The sequence below is a fragment of the Scardinius erythrophthalmus genome, assembly GCF_964197995.2.
Source record: "Scardinius erythrophthalmus genome assembly, chromosome: 23".
Lineage (NCBI taxonomy): Eukaryota > Metazoa > Chordata > Actinopteri > Cypriniformes > Leuciscidae > Scardinius > Scardinius erythrophthalmus.
Genome location: NC_138243.1, coordinates 17,427,415 through 17,441,044, shown reverse-complemented (window position 1 = coordinate 17,441,044; position 13,630 = coordinate 17,427,415). Strand labels below are relative to the sequence as shown.

Sequence of the window (13,630 nt, the reverse complement as noted above, 5' to 3'; positions counted from 1 at the left end):
CCTCTCGTTTACAATTACGACCTTGTTCATGTGTGTTCAACTCGTAAATACAATCTCTCTGACATGACCTGAATGCACTATAACTTGATAGACTCTCATTGTCTTTAAAGTCCAATATCTGACCACTGTAGAGAATAACAGTAAAGGCTGTTATGACTTTATGAAAAAAGACATAATTTCCTCTCCTCACATTATGGAGAGTGACCTCATCCTTTATGTTTTAGGGAAGAAAGTGTGAACTAGAATTGCACCAGACTTTTGGCTAGAGAGGTAATGTTGATAGACAGAATAAGGAAATTATTCAGAGTTTGAATAAATATTTCCATAAAAACATAACATTACTAAAATGTTTTCCTATGTAAAATTAATAAATGCCCACAATTTCAAGTATCACACACATTAAAAATGTCTCGGGTCCAAGCCAGTGAAAAGTCTGTTAGGACAGCCAAACTCAGTCTGTGTGAATGGCGCTGGCACCTTAGACAGAAACCCTTATTAACTCTAAATGAGCCATGACAAAATGACCTCACTGTGATTGGACTCACCAAAGCTGGGACATTAAGCTCAAAGATTAAGATGGTTTGAGCAGGAGTCTTTCACAAAGTTTCAGGTACTCATGTCCCATTTCTCCAAAAGATAACAACATGCATTGGTGGGAAATCAGCAATGGGAAAACTTCAAACGCAACATACAGTACAGCTCCACATGCGTAGGTTTAACTCTGTGAAATTACATTTAAATTGAGTTTGTGTGTTTTAGTATGGCTGGGAATTTGCATGAGCCTCTATTGGCTGAATTGTATTGCATCTAGACATAAAATCAGAGAAATAGAGGCTGATATCTGAAGGTTATGAACAGAGGCCAAGTGTGTCCTAAACCTTGTGGGGAGCCTCTCCCCAAACGCTCGCACACGAGAAACGCAACGTCACCATCTGCTAACACTTAGGAGCGTGTATCATGAGTTTTGCGGTAAAGTCTTTTTACAACAGAATGGATCTGCAAAGAAATTTACATATAAGATGACTGAATGCTGATTTCACCTCAAGGTTTATAAAGGACCTAAATATTTATGCGCAACATTCAGATTATAACTCTGGAGAAAATGGAGAACAATGAATGTGATATTTACAGTAAGACTCTTGGATAAGAACACACCTTTTAATTTCCGAGCGTTTGAATTGTTTAACAAGGAAAGACTGTGTTCTCTTCAGCAGGTTTGTATTCAGCCAGCAACCCATCTCTCTACATAACGCTTGGGTGCAGTTGAAGGGGGGGGGGGGGGGGGGGGGGGGTTGACCTGAAACCCAGGTTGATAAATGACCTTGCTGTCACACTGATTCTCCTGGTGCTGCTGTGCACTGAAACTCCATCGGTCTGCGGGGAGTACGCCCATGCTCCCTATACTACAAATAATGTCCAGCAAGGTCTATCCACTCACAGACATTAAATAATATGCAATGCTAATTTATTCTAAATCATTAAAACAACCATCAATCAACAACCATCAATGAATTGTAGGTTTCACATTCCCAACCTCTTTTTTTTTGTACGCCCACAGCCCCAAACCTCATATGTTCCTCTCTCTATATATAGCTACCAATTAATTAATAACTGTTAGGTTGCTTAGGTGTTTTATCTTATATAGCCCTTAATATTTAATATTCATACATAATTGTATATATATGAAAACACATATTGTGCATATAGCAAATGTAGTCTATATGCAAAAACATAAGTTACATACACCATCAAACTACATTGGAAGAAGGTTTAGAATCTGGTTCTTTGTCTTAAAGCCATTTCTCCAAGGTAGAGCATGGTGGCACTACAGTCTACAGGAACTGGTCTCTTTTCCTCAGTCCTCCTCTTTTTTCCAATGCTCCCCCTTTTGTACCGCTCCCCACGTGTCGAATATATTAGCAACCCAAATTAAGAGAGGCCGGGCCTGAGGTGGGTGTCGGATTTCACTCGCGGAGGTGCGGTGTATCCACAGAGCGTCCAGTCCATGCAACATTGGATGCTGAGGTGACCGTTATACGGAGGTGCGCGTTACTATTTAACACACAGAGGCAATCGTACGATATCCTGATCCCGTTTGGTGAATGGAATAGTGAATGCAGACCCGCTCACACCTGAGAGGCTATAGGCTGTTATTTGCCGGTGAAAGCAAGGAGTATCTGCTTGAGTATTTAATCTCTTTCCCATGGATTTAAGGCTGATGTATTTATCTTAAAACAAAAACGATCCGTTTGACGCTGGGGACGGGCTGGATACATCTGCATACAAATTGGATTTGAGTGAGACAACGGATGCTCACAGACAGCGGCGGAGCTCGATCAGATGAATGTAAGAATCAATGCCGTTATCCTATCTTTCACTATGATTTAAGACAGTCTGCTTAACACTGATTCTGACACCTCAAGGGTTTGCTCAAGAGAAAACGTTGGGGGGCTGCACGATTTAGCCACATTTTTATTGATCATTCATTTACATCTGTTTGAGCAAAACCAAGCGCTTCTTTGTGTAGCCTATGCAAGAGTGTGGTTTCATTCATTTTCTTTTACCCTGATGAAGTGACTGTATTCGTCCGCGTATTTCATGCCAGCTGGTTAAAGCATGCAGCTTGGATGCGTTAAGGACTCAAGCAGGAAAATTAATGTTTCCTAAATGGACCAACACGTAACTCATAAGATATCGCCTCTAGAAAGAATTTAAGAAGCTAAACCAACCAAACCAAAAATGAACTAGACCTGCTTAATGTTTAGTTAATTAACAAGTTGAGAATTGATATTCTGTTCAGGTGTATTTCCGCAGGCAGGGTGCAATAGGGGGGTGGGGGTAGTTGTGGATAGGTTATGGTTGTGGAGTCTTACTGGGGTGAATTCAGGTTGATTCTTGCATGACACTTTTTTCCAGTCATCTCAATGGCATGTCCCAATCAATCTGAATTCACCTTACCAGTTAAAGTATATTCAACAGTTAGACGGGTAGGCTATACTCCACGGGAGTATTCAGTGGCAGAAATTGCGTTTCCATCAGCAAAAATTAAATCAACAAAAGTTTTGCTAAATAATTACAGTAGGCTTTTTTTTTTTGCTGCAAAACAATTAGGCCTGCTGTAATTAATCACTTTATTAAACATTAACATAGCCTATCGCAGGCTATAGCCTAGGTTATAGCCTAAAAATAATCAATAATAATCAATTATTGTTGTCTTGAGTTTGCACAAGGCAAACTTTAAAAGCCTCCAAACTCCAAAAGCCATATAGGCCAATGGAATTTAGGCTATTAGAAATAGTTCACTCTCAAAGTCACAACTAATGCAGTGGGTATTTTTAAACATCCACGTTCAAAGATGTTTTCTGATTGTACTGTCGGCACATAATCATTCCTACCTTCACCCAACCAAGTTTACGGTCTTGGATCCTACAATGAGCCATATCTGCACTAAACATGGGATTGCCAAGTGCTATCTATTCCTCGCACGTAAATTAAAACGTTCTCAGTAAATGATCAAGTGGAGATCGGCTTCTTCTTGAGCTGCGAGGCGTGCATTCTCTGAAAACAGACTCCCATTTTTAACAAGAGACATATGTTTGAGTTTTTGTTGGATTACCAGGTTTTTTTTTTGCTCTCTTTTATCGGTGACTGCGGCTACCGGACACGTAGCTATAGTATGTGCCTGCACGCAATATAACTGCACGCAACTCATGGCATCAAAGCATGCCTATTATTTAGGTCCTTCATTCAAACTACACAGGCTGTAATTAAGTATCGTTAGCATGTAGTTAAAAGAGAAGAGAGCAGTTCACTCACTCATGTGTGAAAGGCATGTAATAGTGGTGGAACTGACAGAAGTAGCACTGAGGGGTTGTGTGCACTGAGTACAGGAAAGTAGATGCTTCGTGACTGCAGATGTGTAAGAACTTAACAATTTTGCTATGGGACCCCACTGTTGAGTTCTGTGGTGATTGCTTCAAGACTGCACTGCTTTAAAATCCACTTCCCTCAATGTTTTGCTGCGCTTAAAGAGTGATGAGACGGACTATGGAGCTGGGACTTTTCACTGATTGTCACTGTATTAGTGGTGGGGATTTTTCAGTGACCTTTCTGGAGGTTATATCATTACGCCTTTAGGTGGCAGCAAGCGTTTTTGTAAATGATGAGTATATGAATCATTCACTAAACCGATTTGTTAAAGGAGAACTCCGGTCAATTTTAACATTGAGCTCATTGTTTTGTAAATTTGGAGTGCTGTCAATACAGAGAACAACGACAAAAATCGGTGTTGCCTACACCGTGTTATCCTCTTTTTAAAATGTGCACCCTGTTGACTTCAAAGGGGCAAGTTTTAAACCTGCTTTTAGCCTCTTAACATCCTTGATGTGTCATTACAAGTGCACAGCTAATGTGAGTGATTCCTTCAGAGTGATCACGGGTCAATCTGACTGCAGTAGATGTGAAAGATATGATTAAAAATGATGTTATTTCAGCCAGCGCACATACCTGTATTTACATCCTGTTTTCGGTTAAAGTCCATAGTAATCGATTGTCGAGTTCACACGCATAGGTTTAGTTACCTATGATCACGCGCGTGAACTCGACAATCGATTATTATGGACTTCGACCGAAAACAGGAAGAAAATACAGGTATGTGCGCTGGCTGAAATAACATCACTTTTATTCATATCTTTTACATCTACTGCAGTCAGATTCACCCGTGATCACTCTGAAGGAATCACTCACATTAGCTGTGCACTTGTAATGACACATCAAGGATGTTAAAAGGCTAAAAGCAGGTTTAAAACTTGCCCCTTTGAAGTCAACAGGGTGCACATTTTAAAAAGAGGATAACATGGTGTAGGCAACACCGATTTTTGTCGTTGTTCTCTGTATTGACAGCACTCCAAATTTACAAAAAAATGAGCTCAATGTTAAAATTGACAGGAGTTCTCCTTTAACCAAACGCTACTACTGTGTGTTGCTTGGAGACGCGCAACAGTAAATCCTGCTTTAGTGGTATTATTAATTAACAAAGTAACTAGAAATACTGTGACTGAAATGTAAGTTACCCAATATTAACTTCTTTTAAAAACAATCACATCAGTGATATTCGACATATAGGCTACTCTTTGTCAATATTTTAGCGGATGAAAGGTCGAAAACACTCAGGATTGTGGCGCTGTTCTCCTGTTCAATCTGCACAAATCTGTGCGTAGAATTCAGCGGAAGCACAAGCCATAGAGCCGTGTCAAAGCATGCTTCACGCAGTCTATGACAGACACCTGTACCGTTGATATTAATAAAACAAAGATAGATGTTCAATAGACTGTGAGAAGCGTCACTGCTGGTTTCACTCGGACGCCATGCATTCATGAGCGCTATTTGTATTGTAAGAAACATCTGTTCATTGGACATTGGCCTGTCAGTAATGATTGGACACGAGCTCTCGATTCGGCGTGGTTTTGAACAAACGGTGATGTACATAATAGAAAGTCACAGCGCGTATAATTTCAAAACATCTCTGTACACTGAGAGCTCGGTGATAGCATAGACTGTTAAAAAAAAAAATGGACGTAGTGTCTGTGACGTCACTTGTAGGTTTCTGAAGAGAATTTTTGAAGCCCAAAGTGGTCAGAGCCGGCCGTCGCCATCTTGGGAGCGTGTCACTCCTGGATATCCAAAAATGGATAAAGAGGTGGGATTAGCTGAGGTGACTAGCCAGCTAACAGACAGCAGACAAACGGCTAGTAGTGACAGCAGCGGCAATCCACCTGTCACTCAAGTGACCACGCCCTTAATTATGCAGAACTTTAAGGCTAAATATAATTTAAACGGATGAGTTATAAAAATATACAGGCTCTGCTGTAAAGTTAGGCATTTTAACATGGGAGGTATATGGAATTGACTCTCTTTTGGTGCCTGTCTCTAGCGGCCAGTCGATGAATTGCAGTATAAGTCACTTCCGTGTTGGATTCAAGAGAGAGACCGGAAGGTTGCCGCTTGGATGATAGTCAAGTCTGTTGTGAATCATAAACCATTTCATTTGAATTTCATAATCGTGTTTCTTGCACAGCGCTTTTTGTAAATATTGTAGGAAAACAGTTATGAGCTTGGTTAAATATTCTTACATTTGTTTGGCAGTTGAGAGGCAGCTTTAATGAGCAAAATTGCACGATAGATCTTAGTGTAGATCTAATTATACATAACAAGTGATTCCTCTCTTTTATAAATCACAGGTTTACACTGGTTGAAATATACTTAAGAATCTTTTGTCAATTGTCAATTTATTGTCAATATCTTTAATACAATTCTTTATCAGTACCAAATAAAATATAAAAATTATTATGACTCCTCTGGAACCTCTTTTCCTGCATCACAGATCATAGCTGATGTCAGGAGCGCGGGGCACATGTGCTGCCTCTGCGTGAGACACGTTATAAGGCAGTAAAAGAAAGACATGCCCAGTGAGGGGGAGTCTGTTCATACTGTTGCCCATCAACACTTGGAAACTGATCAGAGGCAACACATGGGGGGAGAGGAGCTGTTTGATTTAATTAGAAGAGAATAGGGTGTGTGTTTCAGTTGGAGGGGATTTGAAACCACTCGTGACCACCGCATATTGCACGAGGATCATTTGTGCAGCTTATGTACTTGGTATTATTTTGTTGAATGATTGCTATTTAATATGAATGTGTATTTGCTACCCTTTTTTTAAGACATTGAAACTCTAAGATTAGAAGTATGGTCTGAACTCTTTGTTGGTCTAGGGGAAACCACGATTAATCTGTTTCCTGCAAACGCCGCAGTCGGAAAGGGGAGAAATAGCCCCTGTGCTGAGTGATTTCCATGTCTAGATGTTAGATCTCAAGGGTGTATATCCATTTCTCTTTCCTTATGCTTTTAATTGAAGCCTTATAATCATCCTAGAATTGTTCTTTAGAGGAAACGGTTTGCGTGTGATTTTATACACTTGCCTTATAAAAAAAAAAGAATGAAAACATTACATTTTATTCTTTATTCAAGTTATTCTTGGATGTGCCATAGACCAATTCTCACTCCTCCCTTCTTTGAATGAATGAAAAATATTCAACCTATGATGGAAATACATGCATATACCTACATTTTTGCAAAACTTCAAAAACATACCTATATTTACAATTCACTGCAGTTTCCTGCTGAAATGCATGATTTGTAAATACAGTTTGATATTTGCATCACATAACCGACTCCATTTGTATGGCTTGTCTGACTTGGTAAACTTGCTCAGTAGCTCACCTGGTACAGCACTACACTTGCGATGTGGAGTGCTTGGGTACAAATCCTAACCGAATCATTATTAAAAAGCTTGAAAGCGAGCTAAAATGCCATGGTTACTTCAGTAGACTTTTTTTTTTATCTCACTTTTGCTTTTGTTAACACTATAAGTTCTATTTAGTGTATGTGTTGCATTGAGCTAATACCTTTTAGCACTATACATTTAATTTCCTTCAACTGCTGCAATGTGTACAACAACCACCACAATAAAACATTTGACATTCATCTGTTTCAAATGAAACTGAACATGCTTTTTAATGCCACTCACTGGACATTTCACTTTGAAAGTGTCGCGAAACATGCAGGGAGCATAATTTAGCTGAAATGTCGCCACAAACAATTTTTCCATTGAGCCTGGGTTGCAGATATAAAAACCAGACCTTTTTTCTTTTATATTTACATAGTATTCTAACTTACGTTATAAGAGAGGTAACAAAAACTGCCTAAAACACTTTGTGTCTGTGTGCAAATGTTCTGTTTTTAATTAGCTTACCTAACGGTCTCTATTGTTAGATTTTGGAATCGGCTTCCTGGCACTTTGGTTAGAGCCAAGCCATTATATCTAAGCGCTCCAGCGGCTTTTCTCCTGGGAAAGGTTTCTTTTTTTCCATCTATGAAGCATGTTCTTGCTAAGTCATTTGACCAGTTGGTGATCCACTCCTCTTGAGTGAGGTTGCTATACACTTTCAATGTAAGTGGTTACTGAAGTGCAACATTTAATCTTTGCTCTTATTTGTGTACTTTATTAGATACTGATAACAAGCCAAACCAGGCTTGTGAGATACACAGAGCACTCAAAAGACACTAAATGCTTCGCTCTGCTCTCACCTGAACTGCTCGTTAACACAGTAATAATGTCCTTGAATCATTGAGAGCTTCATTCTATGTCTGAAATCCCTTGACAGCATATTTATTCAGAGTAGCAAACTTCAGCATGGTGGCACTGTGGCTTTGTGCTGTGTTTTACCTCTCATGGCCAGAGTTGTTCTCAAGCATCAGCACTGTCAAATGGACTGGAAATACGCATGTTTGTAGATAAGGTCCGAATTTGGACAAGTCAGTGTACAATTCTACTGAGGCACAGTTCCTTTTCCTTAATAGAAAGGTACCACGGCCACTGGTGATTGCTCTGGGTGTAGGCTTTCTGTAATTCTAATTTAGACAAACATCTGTTTTACACTTTAACATTAACTTCCCCATAGTCTAAGGAGTAAAAAATATTTTGGTCGTTTTTATTGGTCACGTAATTTCTTATGAAATTGACACATTTTTAGTATGTCATTAAAATGTTACATTAAAATATTACACCCTAGTATACAGAATATTTTAAAATAAATGTTTTTTTAAAAACTTTCTTTTCTTACTTATTTGGTTTTATCATCTGCATTATTTTTTTAAATTTCAACATTAATTTCAACATTTAATTAATTTTTAGATGTAATATTTAATTTTATGTTATGTTAATGTAAAATGTTCTGTTGTGATACATACTGTACTGTGTTACAGCGATTTAACTAATACGTTTAAATGTTAAACCATTCGAAGAGCAAAGGATTTGTTTCCCCCAGAGATTTCAACATCTGAAGCAATTAGATGTCAGAGATGTTTTATCTCAAGTAGTCTAATACCCAGTTTATTGTGTACAGTGGGACATGGTGCTGTAACCTGGGAGACATGGGAACCTGAGATGTGGCATCTCAATGTTCAACGTTTGTTAAACAGTTCGTCACTGCTTATTAATAATTCAGGGAGCTTGTCTCTCTCACAGTCTCTCTTTTCCTGTTACATCCCATTCCTCGAAAAAGAGCATGCTGTGCACCCGACCCGATCATAACAGGGAGACCGCAGGTTGTTTTGCTCATTCACTGAAGCTTTCTCTTTCTTAGAGCACATAGTGTGCTTGGCAGGTAAAGGCAAAATTGTAATCTGATTAAAATATATATATTTTTTTATTTAAACATTGAAAATCACTCAGGGAAGAGGTAAATAGTAATTTAATATATTTTTTTTACTTGTGTTGGCATAATATGGTTCACATCTGTTTTGTGAGAGTAAAAGTCGACTTGAAACGCAATATTGTGACTTATATACCTGAGTGAAACGGCTTTTGGAATGAGAAAAAAAAGTAGGGTGGGACTTGATTTCGTTCTTGGGAATTTGTTAGATTGTAGGAAGTTGGATATTGCTGTGGAGTTGTGGAGGATATATAGCCCCACCCTCTTCCGAGACATACCTCATGAAGAGAACAGATGGCAGAGATAAATCTTTTATTATAAACACTTCAACATTCTGTAAAAATTGGAATTGTCAATTTTGATTACATGGTGACTTTAAGACAAGTTGGACTTTTAACAACCTTGTTTTGGTTTACGACCTTGTTTTGTCTTTGGTTGGTGAAGGTTTGAACATGTAGAGTAGTGTGTAGGGTGTATCTATCATCGGGAAATTCTTCTTGAGGATTGATTTTTTTAAATATAGTACATATTTTTTTATTACAAAACCATGCATTTGTTTTTATATGAATTTAATATATTATTAAATTCAATCCCATCCATCCATTCATCCATCCAATCTAAATATTGGCTAATAACAACATAAATAAAAGAATTAATAAATAATAATTATATTACATAATGTATTATCTCATATATTTACGCTATTGCAATATATAATTATAGGCTACTGCATAAAAAATACTAAATATATTTATAAAACCTAAAAAAACACTGAAAATTTAGAATGAAAACTGTGTAGCTTTCACTAAATTAGGGTTTACTGATGATTATGAAGGGAACCTGTTTCTGGGGTGGCTAGCATGAGAAATGTTTCATCTGAACTTGTGGGGTCACTGCTTTAGCCCAAACCTTGTTTTTTCTGGACTTGCCTCTGATTGGAGAAGGAAATTTGGAAACATTTCTTCCTTGCATTTTTGCCACAGTGACAAACTCCATATTTCCAGTTACTTTCTCAGGAAACCACATATCCTATTAAACCTGTGCCACAGAGAGACCATAAAAACCAAACTAGTATGTGCTTGTGTGGAGAGAAATGTCCGGAAAGCTATATTACACCAGTTACTTAGGATCACGTCATTGTTGTCCAAACTGGGGGACAAACTTTACGTTCACTCACCTGATGATGGAGGTTGTTTTTACTCATGAGATCTTTCCTCAGCCCATGTTAGTGTGTTAACTGAGAGATTTATCTTTTCCTGGGGCTGGTAAACCTCCCGTGAACCAGTGGCAAATTCTCTATATGAGATTTAGAGTTGGCATTGGTTCCAACCTTGAACTCACTCTTGATGTCTTAAGCTGTTTTGTTTGAGTGCACTGAGGGTCTTTACACACTGAAGAAATTAGTAGTAATTGCCCTCAGAAGTGTAATCTCGGCCTTTATTCAAACGCGGTACAGATGACAGCTAAAAAGCATATGTTGGCTACCATGAGTGAGTCACTAGTAAAGCACGCTGATAAGGGATTTTATTGGATCTCATATCTTTAGGGTTTTGCAAATGTACTGTATGAATGGCTATCTTTGTAGAGAATTAAGGTTTCTTTGAGTTTTACAAGTATGGCGCAGTTTCATACCGGCACACAAATAGTCTCAATCAGTGGTTCTCAACTGATTTTGCTTCAGGATTTTACATTGGACATTATATATATAAAACAGATTAAATTTAGCCTTGTTTTTTTCCCCTCCTCACAACTAGTCCAATAAGAATCTAAGTTTTCATCCAAAATAACCCCCACATTTATTTTACTAAATTACTTTATGGCAATATTATAAAGCATTAGCATCTGTAAATACTCTTGGCATTTTATTTAATGGATGCTCAGTGACCTGATCCTTCTTTGTTCATCTGTCACCTGCTTCCTCAGTCTTAGCGTAGCTCAACTGCCATAAAAACCAACTAAGCCAGTCTCATATCAGTTGGAATCTTTTACTAAGACCCGCCTGCCACCTTCACCGTTAAATCAACCAACTCCAGCATTTTGACGACAGCTGGACGGCTAAAAGCAGAAAGCCCAAGGAGGTCTGGCACTGTGGTTGTCTAAATACTGAAAACTGAGCGGGAGTGAATTCCATACCCATTTAGCCTGCGGAAACTGTGGCAACTGCTCATCCGTATTCAGTCATTTCAGACCCATCATAAGCATGGGTTTTGGTGAAAGATTTTTCATTCGTCCCTCAAATGGAGCCAAGTTTCTTAAAATGATATATCCTACCCTGCGATGGTTTCTGCATCATTTTTATAGTGCAACATGAATATGATCACTCACAGTTTGAATGTTCCAATGCTTCTAACAAAAGTAGTTAGGCTATCAAATTAGTTTTAAGATACAAGTTTGAATGTCCATAGGAAGATTCTTAAATCTCTGCGGTCTAACATGGCGGTGATCTTCGGCTCTGTAACATTGTATAGGACAGCCGGCCCCCCACAGGTTTTCCTCAGACGCCTCTGTCAATCACTCAGTCTGGCCTCTGTTTATTCGGAGAGATCGTGATGGAGAAACCGTCAGCTCCACGGGCCCCCTCGACAACCTTTTTATGCTATGTATTTTAATAAGCCGTTAAATATAAGAATGAGACACATTGTGTGGCAATGCATCGTGGGCCTCCATGATCTCAGAATCTTGTTTAAATTGGCTCAAAGTGGCCCCCAAGTGCCCCACAATCTCTGCTACTTTCATAAGAATGAACATAGGGCCCGCCACACTTCACACAAATACCTATAGGGGGTCCCCTGATCCTAAAATTGTAGGTTTGAGGTTTTAACCCCAAATACAACTGTTTTTCTGTCCTATAATGATCACTTAAATTGTTTCGACAAGATTTGTTTCAGATCATCAATGTGATGAACAGATAGTCTTTGCTGTCTTTGTCCTTGGATATGCAATTTGTGTGTAAGTGTGCCCCCCTTACACATGTCTGGCTAAGGACGTATTATAAATCACATGTTTGTGAAGGTCGCAGATAGTTGATTAGGACAGACCGCATGGAGCCCTGCCGTTCAACTGTGTTTGTGAGGTTAATTATTTGTAAATGCCTACCATTAGTGGCACAAAATCACTTGATGTGTCATACACAACACACAGGACAATTGGTTCAGACAGTAGACATCTTTGTGATAGACAAAGGTAAAAAGCATTACTTTTAAATCTACTCCTTTCATAAACCTATTGACTCATTGTGGCCACTAGAGGGAGCCTGCTTGAAAAGCCTTGTAATGAATGAAAACATTCATGTGGTTTTATCTGGAGGGCTTCTTTCTTGTTAAAAAAATGACACTGAAGTCCAGATTCAATATTTCTTTTTGTCCTACAGTGAGTTCTGTGCATCTCACTGGAGAACTCTTAAACAGAACTGACAAGGACAAATTGCATTTGTAATCCAATTATGATTAGAGACCACAACAGCCCACAGTGATGATTTGCCATCATTATGCATTGAGGTTTGGATAATACAGACTTTACCAACATATACTCTACACAGCGCAAGTGCAAAGACTCCTGAGGTTTGTTGTGATTCCAGCCAAAGTAGTATAATTTTCTAATTGTGCTAGTGTACTTCTTCAGTGGCGTATAAAATATCATCCGGAGTCTGACCATCTGTAGCAGATTGCTTCACAGAGGATTCAGCCTTCACACATATGACAAGAGAAGAGATGCTTTCCAAACACATGCTCCAAACTCCTGTCTGGCCTTTTTGTCTGAGTAATGTCTTTCTGTCTGCTCAAAATTTGTGGCTAAGTTTGCTTCTTTAACATGGCTTTAAAAAAAGAAAAATGTTCTTAAAAATCAACTACTGGCTGGTTTTGGTTTGAACTGACTGCACTCAAAGGATGAATAACCTGCTAAATGAATAAATGTACTATGAATATTATATGTCAACATCTCAACTAAACGTTTTTTAACATGTTTAACATGTTATTTAACTAAACGTTTTTTAACGGCAGGGCTCCATGTGGTCTGTCCTTAACATGTTGGGATCATAGTGGCAAGCAAGAGAGGCTTGTCCTGCAATCTGGTGACCACCCTTTCAAATATGAATGATTCTATGGCACAAGTCTCTTTTGCCAGTTGGTTGGCTAGGTGGCCATATTCATAACATCCTGGGCAGCTATTTACTGTACATTTATGCAAGTACAGCTGTTATATTACATTCATATAACATCTCAAATCAGGAATAAAATTTGACAACAATGGTATTAAAAATGTAGTGGTGTAATGGTATTAAAAAGTCTGATCCAGCTAATGGGCGTATGAGTGACTGTAGATCTGCTTTAATATTTTTTTAACGTTTTATACACTGT

General features: G+C 38.5%; 1 protein-coding gene across 1 annotated transcript in view; it reads left to right on the top strand.

The window, feature by feature from the left end:
- The first annotated feature begins 2,000 nt into the window (after positions 1-2,000).
- The window catches only part of dchs1b (dachsous cadherin-related 1b), a 105,988-nt gene continuing 94,358 nt past the window's right edge, over positions 2,001-13,630 (top strand). Inside the window, exon 1 of the mRNA XM_081354350.1 lies at positions 2,001-2,346. The gene's annotated coding sequence lies outside the window, so the exon portion shown is untranslated. The remainder of the gene's footprint in view (positions 2,347-13,630) is intronic.